The 12,043-nt window shown below is 34.7% G+C and overlaps 1 long non-coding RNA gene across 1 annotated transcript; it reads left to right on the top strand.

Moving 5' to 3' along the window:
* Positions 1 to 7,105: 7,105 nt before the first annotated feature.
* On the top strand, positions 7,106 to 9,295 carry LOC130460052 (uncharacterized). The gene is made up of 3 exons (XR_008919901.1): positions 7,106 to 7,996; positions 8,409 to 8,474; positions 9,168 to 9,295. It is a non-coding gene; the product is annotated as an uncharacterized lncRNA (long non-coding RNA).
* The last annotated feature ends 2,748 nt before the right edge of the window (positions 9,296 to 12,043 follow it).

The following is a 12,043-nucleotide window of genomic DNA, read 5'->3' as shown; positions in this document are numbered from 1 at the left end:
GTGTTATGTACCGAACTTCAGATGATCGTTTGCAAGGATGAGTGAGTTATTTTTTTGTGAGGGATAGCTCATTTTCTTTCATCACATATCAAATAAACTAAAAACCCTATGTTGTGAATATAACAATAAATTATGTTTATATCGATGTCAATATATGACCTTTAACTCTAATCCGAGTACATTAGAAATCAAGATATACATTGACATTAAACCAACAACAATTAAAAAAAAAAAAAATTAATTTTACATAATGGTAAATAAACGTGGCCAAAGTAAATAAATAAATAAGTAGTGTAAATATCAAAGTCATGCTTCCGTTGAGAAACATAATAAGTATAGGTTATCCTCGTGCAATCTAGTCTTGTCATATCTAATAATTAGTTTAAGTCAAATTTAATCAGGTCCAATTAATTACAATCAGGATCAATCAAGTCCAGTAAATTTGGATAAAATCAGATAAATTTAGTTCAGGTAAGTTCGATCATAAGATTTAAGCAAAGGGATCCACCCTAAGTTAGTTTTCTATGTAAACATGCACTTCCTCCGTTTTCTTTTGGTTGTTCAATTTTGTCTAGACACGTTTGTCAATGCACAACTTTGACCATTTATATATTTGATTGTCTATCATTAAAATATTAAAAAAAGTTGATATATTAAAAACATGTGTCGAGACGAATATACCAGGACCCAACACGAGTACATTACTATGTTTTTAATTGGGAAAATTTGTAATTAATAATCCAACCTTTGCCCGGTTTTCTTTAATTAAGCCTACCTATGCGATATTTCTAAATAATCCAACCTTTATGACCCAACTACTATTATTAAGCCTGGATGACCGGTTACCTGCTACAAAGTCAAGGAAAATTTGTAATTATTAATCCAACCTTTGCTCGATTTTCTTTAATTAAGCCTACCTATGCGATATTTCTAAATAATCCAACCTTTATGACCCAACTACTATTATTAAGCTTTGATGACCGGTTACCTGCTACAAAGTCAACGTTAAAAACGTTGACAACCTAAAGTTGGTTTCCCTGCTAAAATATTGGACACGTCATCATCACTTGCCACCTAAACAGGGATTTCATTTTTTTCCAAAAAACCCTTAACCCTTCTCTTCTCTTCTCTGTACCGTGTTTCAATTCCTCTCTCCTCCATTACTGCTGCTTCAACCACAATTGTACTGGTTCATGACATCATCAACGATTTTCTTGTGGAAATAGGTGACTTCATCCACGCGCATTCAAATTTCGTCTCCAAAATCGTACAATTGAAGGTGAACTTACGAACCTTAGCGTTTTTGTTCCTGTTTTGGTAAATTTTGAATTTTGGGCTTCCTTGATGGTCAGTTCGTAAAAACCCGAGCTGTTGCAATAATATAGTTTTTTTTTTTATGTTGGGGGATGTTGGTTATTGTGGTCTTGTTGAAATTTTAGAAAGAAAAAAAGACCTTGAATTTGATGAAGATCCAGATCCAACAAGCAATTGCTTTACCCCAGCCATAGCAATTGCTGATTATTTTTGATGAACTTCAAAATGGAGAGGTATGAGGGATCGACAATGGTGGAGAGGAGGTAGAAGAGAAATAATGGAGAGGAGTTCAGAGATGAAGCAGAAAATCGCAGAGGAGAGAGGAACGAAAATTTAAATAGCAATTAAAGAAAATAAGGGAAAAAAAAATTATAATTGTTATATGCCACGTAAGGGTGAATACCGCCTATAGCAGGTTAGTAACTTGTTAGGCTTAATAATAGTAGTTGGGTCATAAAGGTTGGATTATTCTGAAATATCGCATAGGTAGGCTTAATTAAAGAAAATCGGGCAAAAGTTGGATTAATAATTACAAATTTTCTTTTTAATTGTGCATATACAAACAACATAAGTCAAAGTTGATCATGTGAATAGTAACAAAAGTCAATATGGTACAAACGCTAAAAAACGGATGAAGCATTGCATTATCACATCTATACTATGGAGTATTCCTAACCTGAAGTCAAAGCAAATAAATGATTTTCGTCAAGTGCCATCTCTAAACCTAGTTGTTGGAACCCAATGGTTAGGGTCAAGTTAACATGTTTTTTTTGTTGGATTAAGATCTTTAATTCTTTATTGAACAAGGTCAATATAAGGTCAAACTTATAGCCTAATAAATTTTGAATATTAAGTTAGTTATGATATAAAAAAATTATATGTATAGCTTTTGTATTCGGTTGTATTAACATCTAGCTCCCTCTTTTAATTCATTTTCATTGCTTGTTTATGCCCCTATCGCCTGTTATTGATTATGACCCGCTTTAGTCTACCAATTATTGGCCCGTTAAAAGGAACTTTTCATAATTCGGCCGGTTTTGACCTACACCTAGTTACGCTTAACGTTTTAATAGTTTAATTAAAGACTCGTAGTAAGTTATGTACTTTTACCTTGGGAATACAAAACAAGTATTATGTTAATTTTGGAGTTTAAATAGCTTATGATTGATGGTTGCCTTGTAATTCCCAAGAGGGAGTTACGGCAGGTAATGTCCCGACCGAATTAGGTTAATTCCGCTGCTAATTATGCTTTATTAAATGAATTAGAGGTTGGGGTGTTACAGTTTGGTATCAGAGCCAAGGTTTTGGACCATAAGTGCTAGACCTTACGGGTTTCGCACGAAATAGAATTCATTAGGCTTTAAGTAAAAGAGTTTTAAAGAATAAGTTTAAAATGGGACATTCTTAAAATTTTGTTAAGTTAAAATGAATATGAGTGTGAGTGTAGGAACGGGATGAACGGGTTTATTTTCAACGATTTATTTGCTTCAACTTGTTAAATGTTGTCTATCGAGGCTATGAATAATGTCACCTAAGGCTCGCAACGAGCAATCTGTTCACAATGATTATGCCATATCGATGCAGTTATGAGTGTTTTCTTTCCTAGTGATTGTGAATTAGAAATTGTCTTATGATGTTAGAGAAAGTTGAATTTTAGTATCCTTTGATCTATCTAGATCTGATGTAATTTGGGAATGAATTAGTTGACTGAATGTGAAGCTAACAATAATTTTTTTTGGGGGCATAGTGTGACCAAAATGGCAAATGAGGATAGGATTTCGTCCCAAATGTTAGTAAAGAAAACCAATGATTCAAACTGTCTCTGCTTTGAAAACCCCTGATGACCGATGGTGAGTTTTTCTGGTTATCCTTGTAGTGTTGTCGATCACGTACCCATCACCGATACAACTATCGTCCGAGAATAGACAAATGTTTTCTAGAAAAGAAACATAGTATGCCTCGACCGAGAGAATTAAATTTTAGCATTAAAGTAATCACAAGACCCACCCTTATTCTTAAAGCACCTATAGAATGACTCCAACTGAGTTGCAAAGAATTGAAGAAACAATTAAATGATTTATTTGGATAGGGGTATATTCAACTGAGTGATTCACTTTTGGGAGCCCTGCCATATTTATGAGGAAAAATGATGAAACATCGAGGTTATGCATAGATTATAGAGAGTTGGACAAAAATAAATATCCTTTATTCCGCATTGATGATTTGTTTGACCAACTTCGAGGTACAAAAGTGTTTTCAAAGATAGATTTGAGGTCTCGATACCATCGACTTTATAATAAACTTGAGGATATTCCAAGAACAACTTTTAGAACCAACTATGGTCACCATGAGTTTGTTGTAATACCTTTTGGGTTAACTAATGCATCAGCTGTATTTATGGATTTAATGAACCACATTTTCAAACCATACCTTGACGAGTTTGTAGTTGTTTCCATTGATGATATTTTGGTACATTCTAAGAGTAATGAGGAACACGAGGAGCATCGGAGAAAAGTGTTAGATATGTTGATTGAAAACCAGTTATATGCTAAGTTGTCAAAGTGTAAATTCTGGCTTAAGGAAATATCGTTTTTAGGTCATATTATTTCTGAGAAAGGTGTATCTGTTGATCATGAGAAAGTAAAAGCAATCGTGGAATACCCTAGACCAACCAATGTCCCTGAAGTATGAAATTTTATGGGTTTAGCTGAAGGTTATCGAAAATTTATCTAAGATTTCTCTAAGGTTGCCTTACCCACAATCCGATGGGTTAGAAAGAATATCAAATTTATGGGGAATGATGATTGTAAATCTGCAATTTCAGAACTTAATAGACGTATCACAATTCCTATATCCTTGCCTTCCATCCGGAACTAAGAGATTTGTTATTTATATTAATACTTCTAAACATGGAATATGATGTGTCGAAATGGAACAGGAAGGTCATAGATGATTCTCTCGCCAACTCCAAGTCCCTGAATAGAACTACCTTAATTATGATCTTGATATACAATACCCTACCAGAAAAGCTAATGTTATTATAGATGCTTGAGTCAAAATCTTACCTAAATTCGATCCTACCTTTCTACGAGCCAACCAAGATGATCTGTAAAACCTAGAAGTTAAGATGTTAAGAATACAGGAAATGTTTGTCTAAATGCGTTAAGTCAGTACCGAGATCAACTTTGATTGATGAGACTAAGGAAATATTTGTTAGGGAAGTCAAGTTCCTTAAGGATAAAGGAAACGTTTGCTTAAATGCGAGGCCAACTTTGAATTATGAGATTAGGAAAGCACGAATTAAGGATTTGCAATAGGAACAAATGATCGTTGTGAAAGTCATGACCATTAGGTTCGAGATTATTCTGAGCTATCACCATCAGCTACACGTACTAAAAGATCGTCTATTGACAACGAACATAGAACCATTGACATTGTTAGCATGCTTTAGGAACCCATGATTGGAGAAGATTCTTTGGCAAAACCACATGAAAAAGGCATAAATGTTACCAATGGTCCTTGTAATTCTCTTTTCTAATTATTTTGTATGATATTCGTTGGCATTCCTTCATTTATTTATTATTTGTCATACATGTTTAGAGTTTATACCAAATAGGTTGACATGTGTATGATAGTGAGTACTGAGTAACCTGAGAGTTCAGGCATATTGAGATGATGTAATGAAAGGATGATAGGTTGGAGATTATGAAGAAGATTGACATTGATGCGTATGAGAGAATAAGAGTAAATTACTCCAATGACTAAGAGACAAAAGGGTCGAAAATGAAAGGTTATCAGACAACTAGGGGAGAGAGAAAATTTTAGTTGCCTATAGTAAGTGCCCAAATATATTTCGAGAAGGAACCATGATAGACCTTTAATAAGAGAACAAGATTTTAGTTTTCAATGAGATGAGATGAGTTAATTTGCGGAAATCATTTTAAGAATGATAACATGAAAATGTTACCTTGGGAACCCCAATCTTACGTGCAAGAAACGATAATGTATGAGTATTATTGAGGATTAAGGTAAGTTATCATTATGCGTCATATTCTGGTATCAATGGAATTGGTGCAAAAGTATTTTTGAAGGTTCGTTGAGCTATTAAGAATATAGTAGAGGTTGTAAACCAAATACCATAAAGTTAGCTGAAATTATTTTGGGATTATCAATTGTATGAGATATCTTGACGAATCACAATTAAGACCTGTGCTTTGATACATTTAGTAAACCTGCCTACGTATAGTTTAAGAATTATGGAGGAAACAAATTTGAGGAAAATACAGGAGTTCATGAAGTTTTGAAATATGTCAAATTGGCAAGAAAGTAGTTTCGAAGGCTATGAAATGGCAATCTAGAGTGAACAACCTAGACTAATCTATGCTAAAGTATATACCGTATATTTTGAGTATATGTAGAAATCTAAACCAGGCTATGCTCAAAGACATAGTCACGTAATTTGGGCTGAGCCCTCCATTGTGAAAGAATTTGACTTAGGTGGGAAATTGTTGAACACCATTGTTTTGAAGTGAAATCAAAGAAACGCATGTTGAAGGACTAAAAGATGATTGATATGCCTCTAGTAAGGAAGCTAAGAAGTTAAGTAGAAATGTTATGAACCCAACATGAGTTATGACAAAAGACCCATCTGAGTTGACACATGGATAAGATCTTGAGGATTCTACCAAAATAAGTTATCAAGAATTAATCTGTCAATAAGGTTGATGATATCAATGAATGTTAGAAATTCGAAAAGAATTATGAATGATTGAGGAATGCAATGGAATTGGGATTAGGAAATCAACATATGACATGTCTATAGGACCAGGTAATATGAACTAAGTTTTCTGGGAGCAAGATTGTTCCAAATAAAGGCACGCTTGAGGGCTTAGCATTCTCCTAAAAGAAAAAAAAAATCCGAGGTTTTATAAACTATAAAGGATAAGTAGCAACGCCACATGTCTAACGATGTATTTTTAGTCACGTGTTTGGACTCAAACCCCTGCAACGAACGTGGTCAACGAAGTTATTTAACGTAGAAGAAAAGATCGAATATCGAAATCTAAACGAGTGAAGTAATGAAACTCAACGACAAGATTTCTGAAACAAAGAAGCCCAGTAGCAAATGAAAGCGAAATATCTTCAAATAGTTGCCAAAGAACGATATGATGTACGAATCTCCATGTTTTCTGTGAATGTGTAATATATCAACCATGCTTATGCGTGAGATCAAATGATTGGTTATGACATGCATGTTTTCGATTAGTGAATGACGAGTAGAACAATTAAATATGACTCGTATGATTTTAAGAATGGCAAGATCGACTGAGCTCCAGTTTCGAGGACGAAACTTTTTCTAAGGGGGTAAGGATGTAATACCCCGAAATTTTTAAACATGATTTTATTAAAATTAAAAATATTTATTAGCTTGATTTTGTTTTAAATAATTACGAATAATCGAATTTCGTTATTTTAATCGTTTTTACGATTTATTTTAAACGATAAATTTATAAACGAAGATTTATTTATTTTTCGTTAACGATAAATTTTATAAAATTATTTTAATTAAACATTTCTATTTTTAGTAAGTTTCAAAAATAGCAACAATTTCTGAAATTTTGGCCAAATAATGTGAAATTACGAAATTGCCCTTAAAAGAGCCAAAATCATCTTTTTTTTCTTTTTCTGCTTGCTTTCCACGCACAAATGAGTGAAGAAATTTTCTTCCTTCTCCTCTTACCTTGCTCGCCACGTACAAAGCAAAAGGAAACATTTTCCTTCATTCCTCTCTTTCCCACAATTCAGTCCATGTTCATTCCTTCCCATTTACTCTACATGGATACAAATTCAGTTTCTATTTCCTAATTGAAATTCAATATCAAAAATCAAAACAACAACCAATTTCACTCCCCTTTTGATTTCTCTGATTCGGACCAACGACCACCACCATAACCACCATTGTCCGCCACCTCAACCACCGTTAAACACCGCAACAACGACCCAGAACCGTCCCAATCACCGTCGGCCACCACCGCACACCCATATCGTCTCCCCTGCCTCTCCCTTTTCTCTTCGCTGCACCACCAACACCGACACCACGCCACCACACCACAAGTCCACAAACACATTACCACCTCCTAAACCCAACTCCATCCTCAATCTCCGGCGATACGCCGCCCAGAACCACCGCAAAACCCCACCCCCAAACTCCCCTGTTCTCTCGCCTCCTTCGCACTTCCCCTCCCTTTCTTTCGTCGTCCTACCGCCGCAGACCAGCCACCACCACCTTCGCCTTCACCGGAGATTTCTGGCGCCACCAAACCTAGCCCCATCTCCCCTCCTATTCGTGCTCTGCTCCGCCGTGCACCGCCTCCTTTCTCTTCGACTCCCCTGTTCTCCCTCCCCTGTTCGCACACCCCTCCTTTTCTTCCTCTTATCCGCGAGCCACAGCCACTCGGTCAGAACCGTTCAGCCATGCTGGAGTTTCCCCGTCGCCGACAACCGAGCCCAGCCACCCCAACTCCCTTCCTCCTCCGTGCCTTCCCTGTTTCACGCCCCTCCCCTGTTTCTATTTCCCTTCCCAGAAAACCGAGAATCATGTTTCTAAGTGAAACATTGATTCTTATTCACCTCAAAGTCTCAAACTCGTATTTGAGTTGGGCTATTTTACTTTGGGCCTTTGGTGAGTTAAAAATTGAATAACTATTTCAGATTTCCTATTATTAAATTTCAGAATCTCTAAATTATTAATTTTCATGTTTTAATAAATTTTTATCATATAATTATTTACTAATAAATTGTTATTATTTTTCAGGTTTAATTATCGAATATCGATTTTACTAAAATAAATTACTAGCTTGAGTTAACAAAAACGGAATTTAAATAAGATTTTCATGAAAATCGATTTATCAAATATATATGTATTTCGATTGAAAATTTAATTAATAATAACATTTTCGTTAAAATTCGAAATTATAATTTATTAAAATTCGTTATTTATAAATTCATTACTTATAAAATTTATGATTTATAAAATATTAATTTTAAATTATTTATCGATCTAATACTAATTCAATTATTTACTATTTTTAAAGAAATTGGACTCGGAGCTCAGGACGAACGAACCAGCGAAAATCCTTAGCCAAAATCGTGGAAGTGAGGTAACGGCTATTGCTAGTACCCACAATTCCCTTATAAATGTAATTATGAAATTACAACGTATGATTGATTTATTAAATGAATGTTTTGACATGTTTTATGAATTGCGGGAAATAAAATATGATTTTATTGAATAATTTATTATAATATGATTTGATGGAATTATTCCTTATTTTATGATTGATTATAAAATGCTATGATGATTGATTGAATTTCTCATAAAATGTTGTTTATAAGAAACCAGGAAAGAAAGGATGTTTGATCTTATGATCCAAAGGAATTATGTTACTTCAACTGAAGTAAAAAGACTAAAATGTAAAATTAAACGAAACATGATAAATGAAAGTGAAATTCCTAGTCCGTTTGGCAGTATATGTTCACAGGTTACGATTCTCGGTCATGCATGTACCCATGGGGCATCCGCCCATTGAGCCAAGGCTCTCATGTTTTTCGGGCCAAGGCCCCATGTTTTATGGACAGCGGTCCATCGTGGAAGACGTTCCACCATGTCATACTTGCCACGACTAGCATGTGCACCCTAAAGTTATGAATGAATTAAATAAAGGACTTTATAAAATGCTTTACATTATTCTATTCTCCCTGTGTTATTAAATAAAATGAATTGAAATGAATTTACGTTGCTAGAATAGTTCGTTACTGAGTCTTCGGCTCACCGTTTTTGTTTTCTGTTTTAGGTACTGCTGGGAACGATGGAAACGAGTAGTGGCGAGGATTTCACTTTAATAATATTCACCTAGTTACGCTTAACGTTTTAATAGTTTAATTAAAGACTCGTAGTAAGTTATGTACTTTTACCTTGGGAATACAAAACAAGTATTATGTTAATTTTGGAGTTTAAATAGCTTATGATTTGATGGTTGCCTTGTAATTCCCAAGAGGGAGTTACGGCAGGTAATGTCCCGACCGAATTAGGTTAATTCCGCTGCTAATTATGCTTTATTAAATGAATTAGAGGTTGGGGTGTTACAGTTTGGTATCAGAGCCAAGGTTCTGGACCATAAGTGCTAGACCTTACGGGTTTCGCACGAAATAGAATTCATTAGGCTTTAAGTAAAAGAGTTTTAAAGAATAAGTTTAAAATGGGACATTCTTAAAATTTTGTTAAGTTAAAATGAATATGAGTGTGAGTGTAGGAACGGGATGAACGGGTTTATTTTCAACGATTTATTTGCTTCAACTTGTTAAATGTTGTCTATCGAGGCTATGAATAATGTCACCTAAGGCTCGCAACGAGCAATCTGTTCACAATGATTATGCCATATCGATGCAGTTATGAGTGTTTTCTTTCCTAGTGATTGTGAATTAGAAATTGTCTTATGATGTTAGAGAAAGTTGAATTTTAGTATCCTTTGATCTATCTAGATCTGATGTAATTTGGGAATGAATTAGTTGACTGAATGTGAAGCTAACAATAATTTTTTTTGGGGGCATAGTGTGACCAAAATGGCAAATGAGGATAGGATTTCGTCCCAAATGTTAGTAAAGAAAACCAATGATTCAAACTGTCTCTGCTTTGAAAACCCCTGATGACCGATGGTGAGTTTTTCTGGTTATCCTTGTAGTGTTGTCGATCACGTACCCATCACCGATACAACTATCGTCCGAGAATAGACAAATGTTTTCTAGAAAAGAAACATAGTATGCCTCGACCGAGAGAATTAAATTTTAGCATTAAAGTAATCACAAGACCCACCCTTATTCTTAAAGCACCTATAGAATGACTCCGACTGAGTTGCAAAGAATTGAAGAAACAATTAAATGATTTATTTGGATAGGGGTATATTCAACTGAGTGATTCACTTTTGGGAGCCCTGCCATATTTATGAGGAAAAATGATGAAACATCGAGGTTATGCATAGATTATAGAGAGTTGGACAAAAATAAATATCCTTTATTCCGCATTGATGATTTGTTTGACCAACTTCGAGGTACAAAAGTGTTTTCAAAGATAGATTTGAGGTCTCGATACCATCGACTTTATAATAAACTTGAGGATATTCCAAGAACAACTTTTAGAACCAACTATGGTCACCATGAGTTTGTTGTAATACCTTTTGGGTTAACTAATGCATCAGCTGTATTTATGGATTTAATGAACCACATTTTCAAACCATACCTTGACGAGTTTGTAGTTGTTTCCATTGATGATATTTTGGTACATTCTAAGAGTAATGAGGAACACGAGGAGCATCGGAGAAAAGTGTTAGATATGTTGATTGAAAACCAGTTATATGCTAAGTTGTCAAAGTGTAAATTCTGGCTTAAGGAAATATCGTTTTTAGGTCATATTATTTCTGAGAAAGGTGTATCTGTTGATCATGAGAAAGTAAAAGCAATCGTGGAATACCCTAGACCAACCAATGTCCCTGAAGTATGAAATTTTATGGGTTTAGCTGAAGGTTATCGAAAATTTATCTAAGATTTCTCTAAGGTTGCCTTACCCACAATCCGATGGGTTAGAAAGAATATCAAATTTATGGGGAATGATGATTGTAAATCTGCAATTTCAGAACTTAATAGACGTATCACAATTCCTATATCCTTGCCTTCCATCCGGAACTAAGAGATTTGTTATTTATATTAATACTTCTAAACATGGAATATGATGTGTCGAAATGGAACAGGAAGGTCATAGATGATTCTCTCGCCAACTCCAAGTCCCTGAATAGAACTACCTTAATTATGATCTTGATATACAATACCCTACCAGAAAAGCTAATGTTATTATAGATGCTTGAGTCAAAATCTTACCTAAATTCGATCCTACCTTTCTACGAGCCAACCAAGATGATCTGTAAAACCTAGAAGTTAAGATGTTAAGAATAAAGGAAATGTTTGTCTAAATGCGTTAAGTCAGTACCGAGACCAACTTTGATGGATGAGACTAAGGAAATATTTGTTAGGGAAGTCAAGTTCCTTAAGGATAAAGGAAACGTTTGCTTAAATGCGAGGCCAACTTTGAATTATGAGATTAGGAAAGCACGAATTAAGGATTTGCAATAGGAACAAATGATCGTTGTGAAAGTCATGACCATTAGGTTCGAGATTATTCTGAGCTATCACCATCAGCTACACGTACTAAAAGATCGTCTATTGACAACGAACATAGAACCATTGACATTGTTAGCATGCTTTAGGAACCCATGATTGGAGAAGATTCTTTGGCAAAACCACATGAAAAAGGCATAAATGTTACCAATGGTCCTTGTAATTCTCTTTTCTAATTATTTTGTATGATATTCGTTGGCATTCCTTCATTTATTTATTATTTGTCATACATGTTTAGAGTTTATACCAAATAGGTTGACATGTGTATGATAGTGAGTACTGAGTAACCTGAGAGTTCAGGCATATTGAGATGATGTAATGAAAGGATGATAGGTTGGAGATTATGAAGAAGATTGACATTGATGCGTATGAGAGAATAAGAGTAAATTACTCCAATGACTAAGAGACAAAAGGGTCGAAAATGAAAGGTTATCAGACAACTAGGGGAGAGAGAAAATTTTAGTTGCCTATAGTAAGTGCCCAAATATATTTCGAGAAGGAA

This window comes from Spinacia oleracea, chromosome 4 (assembly GCF_020520425.1).
Source record: "Spinacia oleracea cultivar Varoflay chromosome 4, BTI_SOV_V1, whole genome shotgun sequence".
NCBI lineage: Eukaryota > Viridiplantae > Streptophyta > Magnoliopsida > Caryophyllales > Amaranthaceae > Spinacia > Spinacia oleracea.
Note: the sequence above shows the minus strand (reverse complement) of the source record. Positions and strands in the feature narration are given on the sequence as shown.